Source organism: Maylandia zebra, linkage group LG16 (genome assembly GCF_041146795.1).
Source record: "Maylandia zebra isolate NMK-2024a linkage group LG16, Mzebra_GT3a, whole genome shotgun sequence".
Lineage (NCBI taxonomy): Eukaryota > Metazoa > Chordata > Actinopteri > Cichliformes > Cichlidae > Maylandia > Maylandia zebra.
The window spans coordinates 29,500,888-29,513,712 of record NC_135182.1 but is presented as its reverse complement, the minus strand read 5'-3'; positions in this window follow the sequence as shown (position 1 = coordinate 29,513,712).

Sequence of the window (12,825 nt, the reverse complement as noted above, 5' to 3'; positions counted from 1 at the left end):
CGTGGACCAATGTTTATTATTGCATATCTCTATTCTGAATGTGGCCAGTCATTCATAGGTATTGTTCAATTTTGGCGATTTTCCTCTATAAAATTTAATTGACTTTTTACAGTGGCCTGCTGTGGTTAATAATAACATATTCCAGTCATGAGTGATATCAATAGTTATCTCCACTGTAGCATTTGGCATTCCCAATAATATAACATGATACCTTAATCAAAACACAGCTAATATAGCACAGTTTTCTTAATGCAAACATCAGTAACTCAAAATCAGCAACCACAGTGTTAAGTCTGCAGTTCATACTTATGTGAAGCTAGAGTCTCCTCCTCCAGTCTCTCTTATCCTCCTGCTCCTGAAAAAACAAAACAAAACAAAGCGAAGCATCCACCCTTCTCTTGTCGGCTGGGTGAATTGTTTATTGGCATTTACTAATCCTAAAGTGGGTGCAGTCATTGTCTCAGTATCAAGTCAGTCAAAACTTTTAGTCGTCAGTCCATCACAGTCCATTCACATGCATACCTCCATACACATTCATACCAGATGTTGCTGATAATGGAGTCTCACGCGCAACCTATTCGAGCATCCATCACCAGCAAGTTGACGTCATCATTTTAAAGGAAAACAATTCCTTGTTGTTTTTTTTTTTTTTTTTGGGCCAGATTGACTCGGTGCAATCCTTTTAGACTCAGAACTTCTCAGTGTTCCCTATAAGTGAATTTCTCCCAAGCCAATTACAATCATGGAGAAGCACACTTTGGAACTGTTTACAGTAATAATATTTTATAGCGCTTTAAATTTCAATCTTTCAGGCCTTGTTTAAAGAGCTGATTGTTAAATCATGAACTCACAAAATATCAACATATCACCACCGGTGGATCACACCTCTCAGATGTTTTTTCTCCAGTGCACTGTAACAAAAACGAAAACAGACATAACCAACAAAATACTACTAAAATAACACAAACTAGGGCCCATTGCAGACATGTCCAAGCATAAAACTATCCCTCTCTCGCTTACGAGAAAGAACACAAGCCAAAGCTCACTGATAAAATCAAGCTAGCGCTAAACAAAACCAAACAATCAACCAGAAATTCACAGGAACATTTTGCTTCCTGCCGGGACAATATTGTGTGGGAATGAGAACCTCAGGTGCCGTAACACCTTTTGTTCCTCCTTGAATTAAAACTCAATCACAGAAAATGCCGTACTCCGACCTAAAACTTACACTATTACTTCATCATTTTCACTCTGTGCCACTGTTCCTCATCAGGGCTGTGTGAAGCACAGCAAAGAATTCAGTCAAGGCCTTGAGCCATAAACAGACATCACGCACAGACATTGTTTTCATAACCAAACCGTTTTAGACCTTATTCCTAAAATCTACATAAATGCCTTCTAGGTGACATATAACACATTCTAAGTATTTAATGGTAATCAATGGCTCCTCATAAAAATTATGCATTGGGATGTTTGTGTGCAGCATTTTGCATATCAGCATAAGCAAAGCATTCTTCATTGCATCAGCGTGTGTGTGTGTGTGTGTGTGTGTGTGTGTGTGGATCACTCTTCATTTCACAAGCGTGTGCATGTGTATGTGTGTGCATCACTTCTCAGTGAATCATCATTCCCGTGTGTGTGTGTGTGTGTGTGTGTGTGTGTGTGTGTGTGTGTGTGTGTGTGTGTGTGTGTGTGTGTTCATCACTTTCCTGTTCTGGTGTTCTGGGTAAACCACGGCCTGAAGCATGCCCTGGGGTCCTGGCCCCCCCTCCTTTTCAGTTTGTTTGCGACCATTGCTGCTGCTGCTGCTCAAAATTCAGTCCGTCCTGGTTCTGACCCCAATTGGGGCAGTCCTTTCTCCAGTGTCGATGTTCACCGCAGGTGAAACCTGCATCTTCTTCTGTGTTTTTGTCCATTCTGAGGTGCCTTCTGTCCTCAGTTACTCCTCTTGTCTCGGTCACGCCCTTTTTCGCCACCCGATCATCCGTGTTGGTCCATCACTGACCTGCACAGTGTGAATGCAAGGTTATCAAGGTCAGCATTCTTTCGCTCGGCCTTACTTTTCATTCGGGCTTGGCGGGCGTCTTTTTACAGCTCTGTCAGCTGACGCAGTCTGGGAATTTTCCCCCGTGTAGTGAAACGGGCCTTAGGTTTAGTGCTCTCCGTCTCGGCTGCATGAGATCACATTCCTGCAGGTCTGTTGACATTCTCAGGTCGTTGTTGTGGGTCCAGCTGTTGCAGCATTTGGTCAGTGTCACGTATGGGGGAGAGCAGGAGTCCAGTCAGCCTCGGCTTTCAGGGCCGGCAAAGCAGCCTGTAATTAAATATGTATAGAAAAAACAAAAACAAAACAAAAACAAACAAAAAACAAAAACAAACGAACAGGAAAATGTTGTTGTGTTGGCTGTGTTATTCAGAGGGGAGGCAATGGGGCCAGGCCCTGTGTCAGCCTTCTCTCCCCCTTTTTTTGTTTTTTCTCTCCCGATATAATCAACTCCTAACCCACCAAGTTGACAGGACAACACCGGTATATGTTAAAATTCTTAAGATCATGTTTAAAAGCCCAAAAATGGAACTTTCTTTCATTCAGTAATCACTTTTATTAATCAATCAACAGAAAACATGTCACAATTTGAATCTTTTAACCACTAAATTTGTTATGTCTTGCCTGGTTGGTTAGACCAGTGTTCCTTTTTTTTTTTTTTTGTTAAATTGTTGTCCTGCAACCCAGAGGGTTTCTTTGTCAGTAATGTATAGACTTCATCATTTAAGTATGTTAATTTTTCTTTAACCTTGCTGGAAAATCTTCACGTGTTCATGAGTGTAAGCTGTTTCTTCATTGCGTGTATGTGCATTTGTATAAAAGCAGGTTAATTTGATCTTTTTCTCAAACTAGGCGTTACCTTAAAAGGAGCCTTTCTCTCAGATTTCTCTGCTTGTGTGTGTTTTTGTTTCACCTTTTTGTTGTGATGCTCCGGACGCCTTCCCAACCTCCACAAGTCCGTTGGCCCCAATTTTATGTGTTAAAACTTCTCTTAATTTCTCCTCTAATTCTCTCCTCGCTGCTGTCTTTTTCACAGCTGCTGATTCGTGCTGGGTGTGGTTCCCATTACCTATAATTTTGCTTCGGCCGCTGTGCTTGTGGGGGCAATTGGTCCAGGTCCGCAGCTTCCTGTATTAACACACTAAGAGATTTATTTAATTTCATTTTCATCACATGTTAAACAGATAAGCAGGCCACACGCCTACCTTGACAGCGTAAACTGTACGCCAGTCTCCCAACACATTCCTCTCTGTACTCCTCCATAATTCTCCACTGCACACCTCTTACTATCTCTCCTTTTTATTTTTATTACACCACAGAGTAATACACCCAATTATGCCCGTCTATCTCTATGTGGCTCCAAATTCCCTCTTTATTTTAATTTCACACTCGTCAGGGGACAGGCCCACAACAATTTCAACCACTGAAACGAGGAATTCAACCTTTTTATATTTCTTTACTAATCTAGACTCAACGTTTGTTCGCAAAATGTGTCTTGTTCTAGTCCGGAAATAAATGTGAACCCGTGATTACACGGCCGTTCCAGTGTTATTTCCGTGGCTATGTGGGGGCCCTCACCTCCCCAAGTCACCACCTCAGCACCCGGACAACGCCGGTCCTGGCCACGCGTCCACGGACAGGAGGGTCGCTACTCCATAGGCAAATGTTCCACAGGTACACTAGGCATCAACCTTTGATCCTAAAATGTGTATTTGCTCTAATGTCCTCCTAATCAAACACATTAACCGTCACTGTCACTGTGTTCACGCTTCACACTCCACCTAAAAACACACTCAGAGCGCGCCTCGCAGCTTCACACACACTCTCTCACCCAGAGTGCGCTTTGACACTCACACACAACACTTTTCCTCAGCGGGAATTTTACACAGAAACCTCTGAGCTCAACTATTAGATCTTCTTAAAGCACACTGCACCATAGACCAAAATACCCTTTTCTCTGCGATTATGACCGCCACCACGGGGCAAAGTCGCATCATAAAAGTGATGCTTGCATCCCCGAAGTTATACCTGACATCATAAACCAGGTGTTGCTCTGTACTTAAATTTTTACTTTGTATTATGGCCGCAGCCCTTTATACTCGACTGACGCCACAAACCACCGTCAAAACCTCTATCCAATGTACTAAAACTAGCACCAACCACTACTGCACTTCACGGCCGCACCACCGGAACACGCCGTATCATAAACCAAACCTACGGACGTGTTTCGCTCTCGCGTTGCCAGCGTCCAACTGCACCGTGAAGCCAGCATCTGCTTTTCCTTAAATCAACTTCTATTTCATAGCCGGCAAAAGCCAGGACGTCACTGACACCATAAACAAAATAAACAAACCTCGACTTCAATGTACTGGACTAATGGCCGCGTCTTCAGAATAAATTCTAACGTATTATTGCTACAGAAGCCAGTATTAGACAAAATTAAATGTGGAAGGTAAAGTGGCTGCAACTAGTCCAACGTAGTATGTTATTAGTATCTCGGTAGAAGCAGATTACTGCAATCTAGACCAACGTAGTATGTTATTAGTATCTCGGTAGAAGCAGTTTATTTAACACACTGGAATTCAGCCTCAACTTATGTTGTTAGTATCTTGCGCCAAAAACCAGACACCGACAAATTTACTGTGAAAATACATGTGACTCAGCGAACAGATTAATTTGGAAAGCCCAATATGCACATTTGGTATTTATAATACAACAGGCTGTGCTTACCTTTTTATTTTTGGACCGGTCCTCTGTTCACCTCGCCTCACGATCTCACCAAAGGTCAAATCTGCACCTCCTCAGCACACCAAAGATCCGGGTCACGGCACCAAGTTGTTGAAAACACGCAGTTCTTTGTATCTTTGGGCTGAAGGAAGGACAATACTCGGTGTATAAATGCTCAATCAACAATCATTTATTTCCATACAATTCAACAATAAGAGCATTACAACGTCCGGACGGGAGAGATGCTACCAGAGGGTCAGGCACATGTCTCAAAATGGTGACGGGTTGCTCAGCTTTTTATAGTCTCTAGTGGCCCCCAGCTAGTCGTAAAAGCCAAAACATCACATTTTTTCTCTGTTACAGCGCCTAAGTTATGACCTCGGCAGTTGTTTCTCTGCTTTCTGTAAGGTGGGGGTGTGGAATGTGGTCTGTCTATCTCCCCTGTCTTTAGACACAGAGTCTCCTGCTTACAACCTTCTCTTCATGATTCAACAATTAAGCATGTCAAGAAAACAGTGTAACACATTCCCAGCAGATCAAGGATACAGAGTGATGCACATTTATCTAATGAACTAATATGTGAATATGTTCTGTTAACTCAAAAGTATAATGAGAACTAAACTACATACAGCTCACACACTCTATTTTAAAGGGTATAATATGATCTACAGCAGTATTCTAATTCAACTACTTTGATTACATATATAAGGTAACATATAATAACAGAATAATATCACAAGGGTGAGATGGTTGTCTTGACACCAGTGGGTCAGGGCGCTGACCTCCTCCCTGTAAGCCGTCTCATCACCATTGGTGATAAGACCCACCACTGTAGTGTCGTCCGCAAACTTCACAATGATGTTGGAGTTGTTAGTGGCTGTGCAGTCGTAGGTGTAGAGTGAGTACAGGAGAGGGCTCAGTACACACCCCTGTGGAGCACCAGTGTTCAGTGTGACGGGGGATGAGGTGATGCTGCCCAGTCTGACCACTTGGCGTCTGTCAGAAATTTAGAAAGGCAGAGGTGTCACGGTGTAATTATTTTACATGTAGTTGTTTTTTTCCTGTGTAATAATATTCAACATTGCTATAAATACATTTTTCAAAAAATGCCTCTCTGTGCAAAATGGGTTTAAAAACATAAACAGCTGTGGGATACTGTTTGTCCGTGATGTGGACAGGGGGAACAAATCGTGGCAGGATCAGCCTGATATTATTTGTATCCCACTGTAACTGTATAAAGAGCTAAAATCTCTAAAATGTCAGGAGTAGTTAGTCATTATGAGAAGTGTTTGTGAACTAAAAATCAAGAATGTGGGATACTGTTTGTCCATGAATTGAAAAGCCCAGCGCTGCTCCCGATGCAGGGAAAACCAATTCTGCAGGGGAGACCTACCTTGGCACTTGTGCAGGTGAAGCCAAAGGGTAGATATGCTTCACCATATTTTCTAGTCTTTGGCTTAGAATGAAGTTGGTTTGGAAACATATTCAGTGATGCTTCATCTCCTGCTTTGCGTTTGTGTGGGTGCCCTGTGCTAGCAGTGTCCAAGCATTGTTTTGTCCCCCCCCCCCCCCCTTTTCATACCCCCCCCCCCCCCCCCAGGTCTGCCTTAACAGGAGCTGTGTTATCATAAAGGCAGGCAAGAGCATAAATATCTGTGACTCCAAATTAACAGTAAAGCAAACAAGATGCTCCGATTCCAAGTAAACATTACAGAATGCCATGACCTGCTGCGGGCTGGAGGGAACCCTGAGGTTGATCAGGAGCTGGCCTCACTGAACACGAACCAAAACCCTGCTGGACATTTTTGTTTGTGCTTGTCTCTGAGAAATCACTGCCAGACTCCTGCTGCCATTTGTGAGGGAACATTGGCAAGCCAACATGGTATGAAAGCAGAAATCACTTGTGGGTGCAGAAACATATTCCTATAAATGTAATTATGTTTTTTTTATTAAAAATGTCCATGTGCACTGGTGCTGAGGAATTTCGGTGTAATGTGACTGTTTTGTTTAAAGTTCATTAGATCTTTGTGTAGGAATTTCTAATACAGGAATTTGCTCAGTCAGGTTCAAATATGCTGCATATTTTTATTTCTGGATTCTACCACCTTTCTATCCTTTGACATAATCTTTATTTATCTTGGACTGGCCCTCCTACAGATCCAGAAGAAGAGAGTTTCAATAATTTGTAATGGTTTTTGGGTTTCCACCCACAGGACAAAGACATGCTCGTAGGTCGGTTAGTGGGCAGCTGTCCTCAGATAGGTTCTCTGGAAACCTAGATGGACAAACGGACAGACGGATTTTCTAAATGAGGTAAGCTCGGCCATTACATGCTGACTTGGAAAAGTCACTTTTTAAAAAGTGATCATGTTACGTTGAAACCATTTAGATAAAAAGTGATTTAATCTCAATGAAACTTACCTGGATAATCAAATTCCTTTATTATATACTGCCCGTGGCGCCTTTTCTAATTCTTCGTTCCTTATTTGATGGGGACTTAAATTAAATTTTGGAGACTTTTAAGTTATGCTACACATGAAGAAAAGATAGAGAACATAAATTACTTCAAAAGAAGGATGATAAATGAGAAAATCCAAAGAATTTTGATTTATAATAAATCTTTTTTTTAAACATATAGATTGTAATAATTACTGTATTTTTGATGATGTTTCTTCAAAGTTTCACTAAAATTTTCTCACCTGTTAAAGAGGATATAGACATATTGTATATAGAGTGGGCATTGTTGCGCAGCAGGAGGAACCCAGGACAGACTGCACCAGCGTAGGGGCAGTGGGCAGTGAGCACAGGGCCCACCAGAGGACGCCGTGCCTTCAGGCCACCCACCTAAAGTCTGTTTCTGATTCTTTGGTCAGACACATTCACACCAGTGGCCTGCTGGAGGTCATTTTCTACCTCTGGCAGTGATCGCTCTGTTTCTGTTTGCACAAAAGAGATGATACTGGTCCTGCTGATGGTTTAAGGATCTACGGCCCCGTCCAGCTCTCCTTGAATAACTGACTGTATCCTGGAACCTCCTCGGAGCTCTTGAGACTGTGCTGAGAGACACAGCAAACCTTCTGACTGTGCTATCCTGGAAGAGTATGACCTGTACAGACTATGTATGGTCCAGGTGTCGCCTCATGTTAGCATCAGTGACACTGAATTGCAAAACTAGTGAGAACAATTTCAGTGGCCTCCACCTGTACAGCAACTCCTTGGCGAGGTTGTCTCATTGTTGCCCCTTTAGTGCACCTGTTGTTAAATTCATTAACACCAAAGCAGCTGAAACTCATTAATACCCATGTTCCTAAGTGTGTTCCTCCATTTGTTATAACGTATAGGATGATTTTTAATGTATAGTAGTATTATACATTTCCAGGTTAGACTTGTGCTGTCTAGTTACAAATTAAAGCGTTTTTCCCTTTAAGAAAAGATCCCATGTATGGAAATTTGGGGAAAATCTGATTACCTCTGAGCTTTTTTATGTCTCCTCTAGCTTATCTCGAGACCCATCTTATTTCCCCTCAGTCTGAATAAACAGCCCATATCTCTGGCAAGATGCCACAATTGATTGCCTCTTCTTCTCAAACCTGCTGCACTGTCCCTTGTGACGGGATTCAATCCACCCCCTCAGCCCAAAGCAGTTCATTCACATTTAGCTGACAGATCATCTGACCAGGAGAAAATTGGAAGAGAGAGGAAGACTCTTTGTCTCTGTGCGTGTGTGTGTGCGCGTGTGTGTGTGTGTGTGTGTTAAAGTTTTGGAAAAAAATTACATGCAGCTTTAACAAGATTACTGAGGTCACTGAGGATCAGTGACTATGAAACTGCGTCTGCAGGGAAATCAATTCTTCACTCATTGTTATTAGAAGAAAGAATCAGATTTGCCCTTTCCATGCATTTATTAAATATTTTTTGTTTCACTCTGAACAGAAGGAGTCCGCTTCTTCATCCTTTGAGTCGAGGTATCTATTAAAACATATTTGTTCTCTGCTGTCTCTTGACAGCAATAACACGATTGCTAACTGTGAGCCGCTCTGCTCACAACCACTAAAACTGTGAAATTGGACAAAACTACTGTTCTTCTTCACTCATAGAAAACCCGTCCCAAGTCTTTGTTCAAATTAAGATTTATGAAGTTGGATCAAAACACAAATCAGCACTTGGAGCGGGAATCCTCTGCCAAGATCGGTGCTGAAGGAAGTGATTAAATCCACATCCAAAGTTTCATGTCCATAACCGCTACGCCAAGTTTTGGCTTCACAGTTTTTGTGCTGAAAGATAAATAATCACATTTGGATATCTGTTCATGGAAGCATACATCTATCGCACCTGGTACAAACTGAAAGGTGAGGTTTTTACGCTGCACAGTAAATTACAAATATTTCACAGCTGAGATTCTCATGATGCCACCAACAATTATAACAATTATATAAATGGCAGGTGACCTTCTTGTTGCTTTATGTGAGTAACTGCAGATGCACAATTCAGCTTTCTTTTAAAGAGAGAACAAAAAGGAAACTTGGAGAAAAATCGTAGGACTGGTAGATTTTATAAATGTTACTTATGAACTGGTCCAAAAAATCTCCAGTGATTATATTCCAGTAAAGGGGCGTCCACACAGGAACCAAACAACTAGCTGACCAGCAGCGATGAGGCAACCGGAGACCCACAGTGAGTCAGAGACATTCAGAAACGTCAGGCGATGATGGGCAAAATATCAGCAGACAGATGGCAGCGTGAAGTTCAACTTTTTTCAGCGTTTTGGATTGAAGTGACTACCAATGAGAGTGAAAGATACCAATTATTTACAGTTGACAGGTTTATAAATGCTTGCACTCATGCACTACATGATATGCCATGTTCCTTTTTTGTCATTTAAGTTCAGTCAACAAAAAAAATCCCTCAAATTTATATTTAGGGATTGAGGTTCCCAACAAATTTTTATTGGATGCATAATATTTACATATCTTTGAATCAAATGTTTCTTTTGTCGTACTGTTCTGAACTTCTTAAGTCTTTCCTCTGACAAATACATATAGATTAAGGTAATACAGAAAAACTAAAAGTAACACTAAACTAAAGCAATTTAATGAACCTGAACTTTTTTTAACATTAAAACCCAAACCAAATAAATCAAACTGTCTGGAAATAACTTGAAACTAGACTGGACTAATACAAGATTGAAAGCTAAATTTAAAAAAATGAAATGAGGAATTATAAAACCTCCAGTATGATAACTTAATAATAATATGATAAAAAATGAAAAACCAGCAACATTCGGTGGATTACTTCTGTTGAAAAATAGTGTTGAATATGTTACGTATGTATGCAAAATTGTCTCTACACGTATTATATTATTTATTATAATTCAAAGTGCACATATAATGGGAAAAGTTACAAAAGTCCTTCAAATGTACTTGAGCACCTTTCTAAGATTACCCTGAAGTCCTGGCATTGAAATTACATCAGCTCCAGCAAAAAGTAATCCTTCAAAACACGAGCAATCTCCTTATCTGAGCACTACTCATTTTTGTTCAGATCTTGTGGTGCTGTGTGTTCTCATCTACCGCACGAGGTGATACACATGGAAGAAAGTTGAGATTAAACCTGAAGGGGGAAAGGGCAGTCTAGCCTGACCTGTTTGGATGGAACAAGGTGGGTGAACTGTGTTCAATTTCCCATGGCTTTCAAGACATGAGTCATAGCAGGTAACACTTAACTCTTACATCAGTCAAGTTCTTCATGTTCCATTAATGTCATGCTTCTGTGTGTGTGTGTGCGCGTGTGTGTGCATCATTGCCAGAAGGCAGACATGCAACTAGCATATATATGAATCTGTGTTGTAGTGTGTTGAAGTTGTAAGAGTTCCCCTACATTAGCTGTCTCTGATTAAACTCACTGGAGACGCCCAGCTGTGTGCACATTTCCTCTTTCTATCAGTAAGCTCACATGGCGCTCGCTCTCAAAGGCCAAGAATCATTGTTGGGTAATGATGCACTGTAAAAGCAAATCAAGGGTTTATTGCATTTAAATTTGTGCATTTAATTTTATTTATACATGTTTTTGAACTTGGAGTACTTCTTCGTTTTTCCACCGGTCCCATTTAGGCATCATCACAGCAAATCATCTTTCGATCCTTCACATCCTCCTCCTGTCGCAACAACCCTCTGCGTGTCCTCCTTCACTACATCCATGAATCTTCTCTGTGCTCTTCCTCTTTTCCTCCTGCCTCCATATTCAACATTCTTCTCTGCACGTGTCCAAGCCTTCCCTCTCTAACTTTGTATCCAAACCACTTAACCAGGTCTCATCCAGGCTAAGCTTTCCAAACCATAGATCACAGCAGCTCTTTGTCTTTTACTCTCGATGCTATCCTTCTGTCACAGATCTCCCATAAAAGGCGTCTCCACCCACTCCACCCTGCCTTCAACCTCCTCTTCACCTCTCTTCTGCACTGTCCGTGGCTTTTGCTCTTTGACACCAGGTATTCAAACTACGCTACTCTACTCGTTGCATCTTGACTTTTCCACCTGTCTCTTATCATTCACACATATTCTAACTTCCACTGACTTTCATTCTTTTTCTCTCCAGAGCATGCCTCCACCTCTCCAGGTTGTTTTCCACCTGTTCCCTACTCTCATACAAGTCCATACTTCCACATACAGACTTAACTTCCTCATACAGTACCAAATGGCCTGTTTTGACACCCTAAACCTTAAACAATCTGTTAAAAAGTCCACTGCCCTATGTCCCAGACATCTCCATACCTCCACAGATATGTCATCTGGACCAAATGCCTTTCCACCTTTCAGCTTCATCATAGCTGCTTTCTTCCTCCTTATTAATCCTCCAACTATCATTCCCTCTCTATCAATTTCTTAAATTCTCAGCTCCTTAAAGTACTCCTTCTATTTTCTCAACACACTTTTCAGTCGTTGATCTATCTCTCTCCTTAATCACCCTAAATTGCTGCACATCCTTTCCAGCAATTTTTCAATCAATACAAGTCCTTTTCTCCTTCTTCAGTGCCTTTTCCTTTACCACTTGTCTCTTTGCTGTACACTTTGCCTCTCGGTGCTTCCTGTTTATTTTATTCACCTTTTGGACTATCCCACTTTTTGTTTCCTATTCTCTCCTTGAACTTAACATACTAAAATTAAGTTTTTGGTACTTTGTTCCAATATAAAACCTAATATAGTTGTGTATACATCTTTCATTTGCACTTGATTTTTCAAGAATATTCCTGCAATGGTGAGCACAAAGACTCCGGGGACTGTACTCATTTCCTATCAAAAGGTTAATTTAGCAGTGTGACAGCCCCAGTTTAACGGCTACTGTGTAGTCATGAGGCTAAAAACCCTGTTTTTCCTCTTCATCCTTGAAGAGAGTGGTCCCTGGCAAGGTTCAGTTCTTCTGACACCTGGGCCTTGTACTGTGAAGCAGGATTTGAGACTATCCAGGTAACTTGAGGATTAACATTGGGTTTTCTGTACTATGATGGTGGATCATTTCTAACTGGGATGTTTTGCCATGTTCCAGCTTACAGGTAGGAAATCACCACCTACTGACCAACAGCGTCTGGAAATAGACGTCCTTCAGACTTTTCTGCATTGATATCAGGAGGATCTAGGTTTTTTGTTTTTTTAAGAGCATCTAAAATCTTTCTCTTTCCCTGAGGAGAATCAGGGATAAATGAAAATTCTTAGACACAACTTAAATCATTAGACAATTTTATTATTCTAGACCTGTTATGACCTAAAACAGAGCAGCTGCTGACCTGATATCAAATTCATCTGTAGTCTGAGCCTACATTTAAATTCTGTTTTTGATTCTTACTTTCTCTCAGACCACTAAACACCACTGGGGCTGCATCTAAACATTCATTTAATAAAATACTCAATTATAACCCATCAGATTCTCTGGTGTTTCAGTCATGGAGCTGTGATATTGATTCTTCTTTTATCTCACACATTTTGCCTTTTTGCCAGTGTGACGCCCACAAGTGTATGGTCACAATTGTAATTTTGTTGTGAATTGTTTTTGATGTAAAA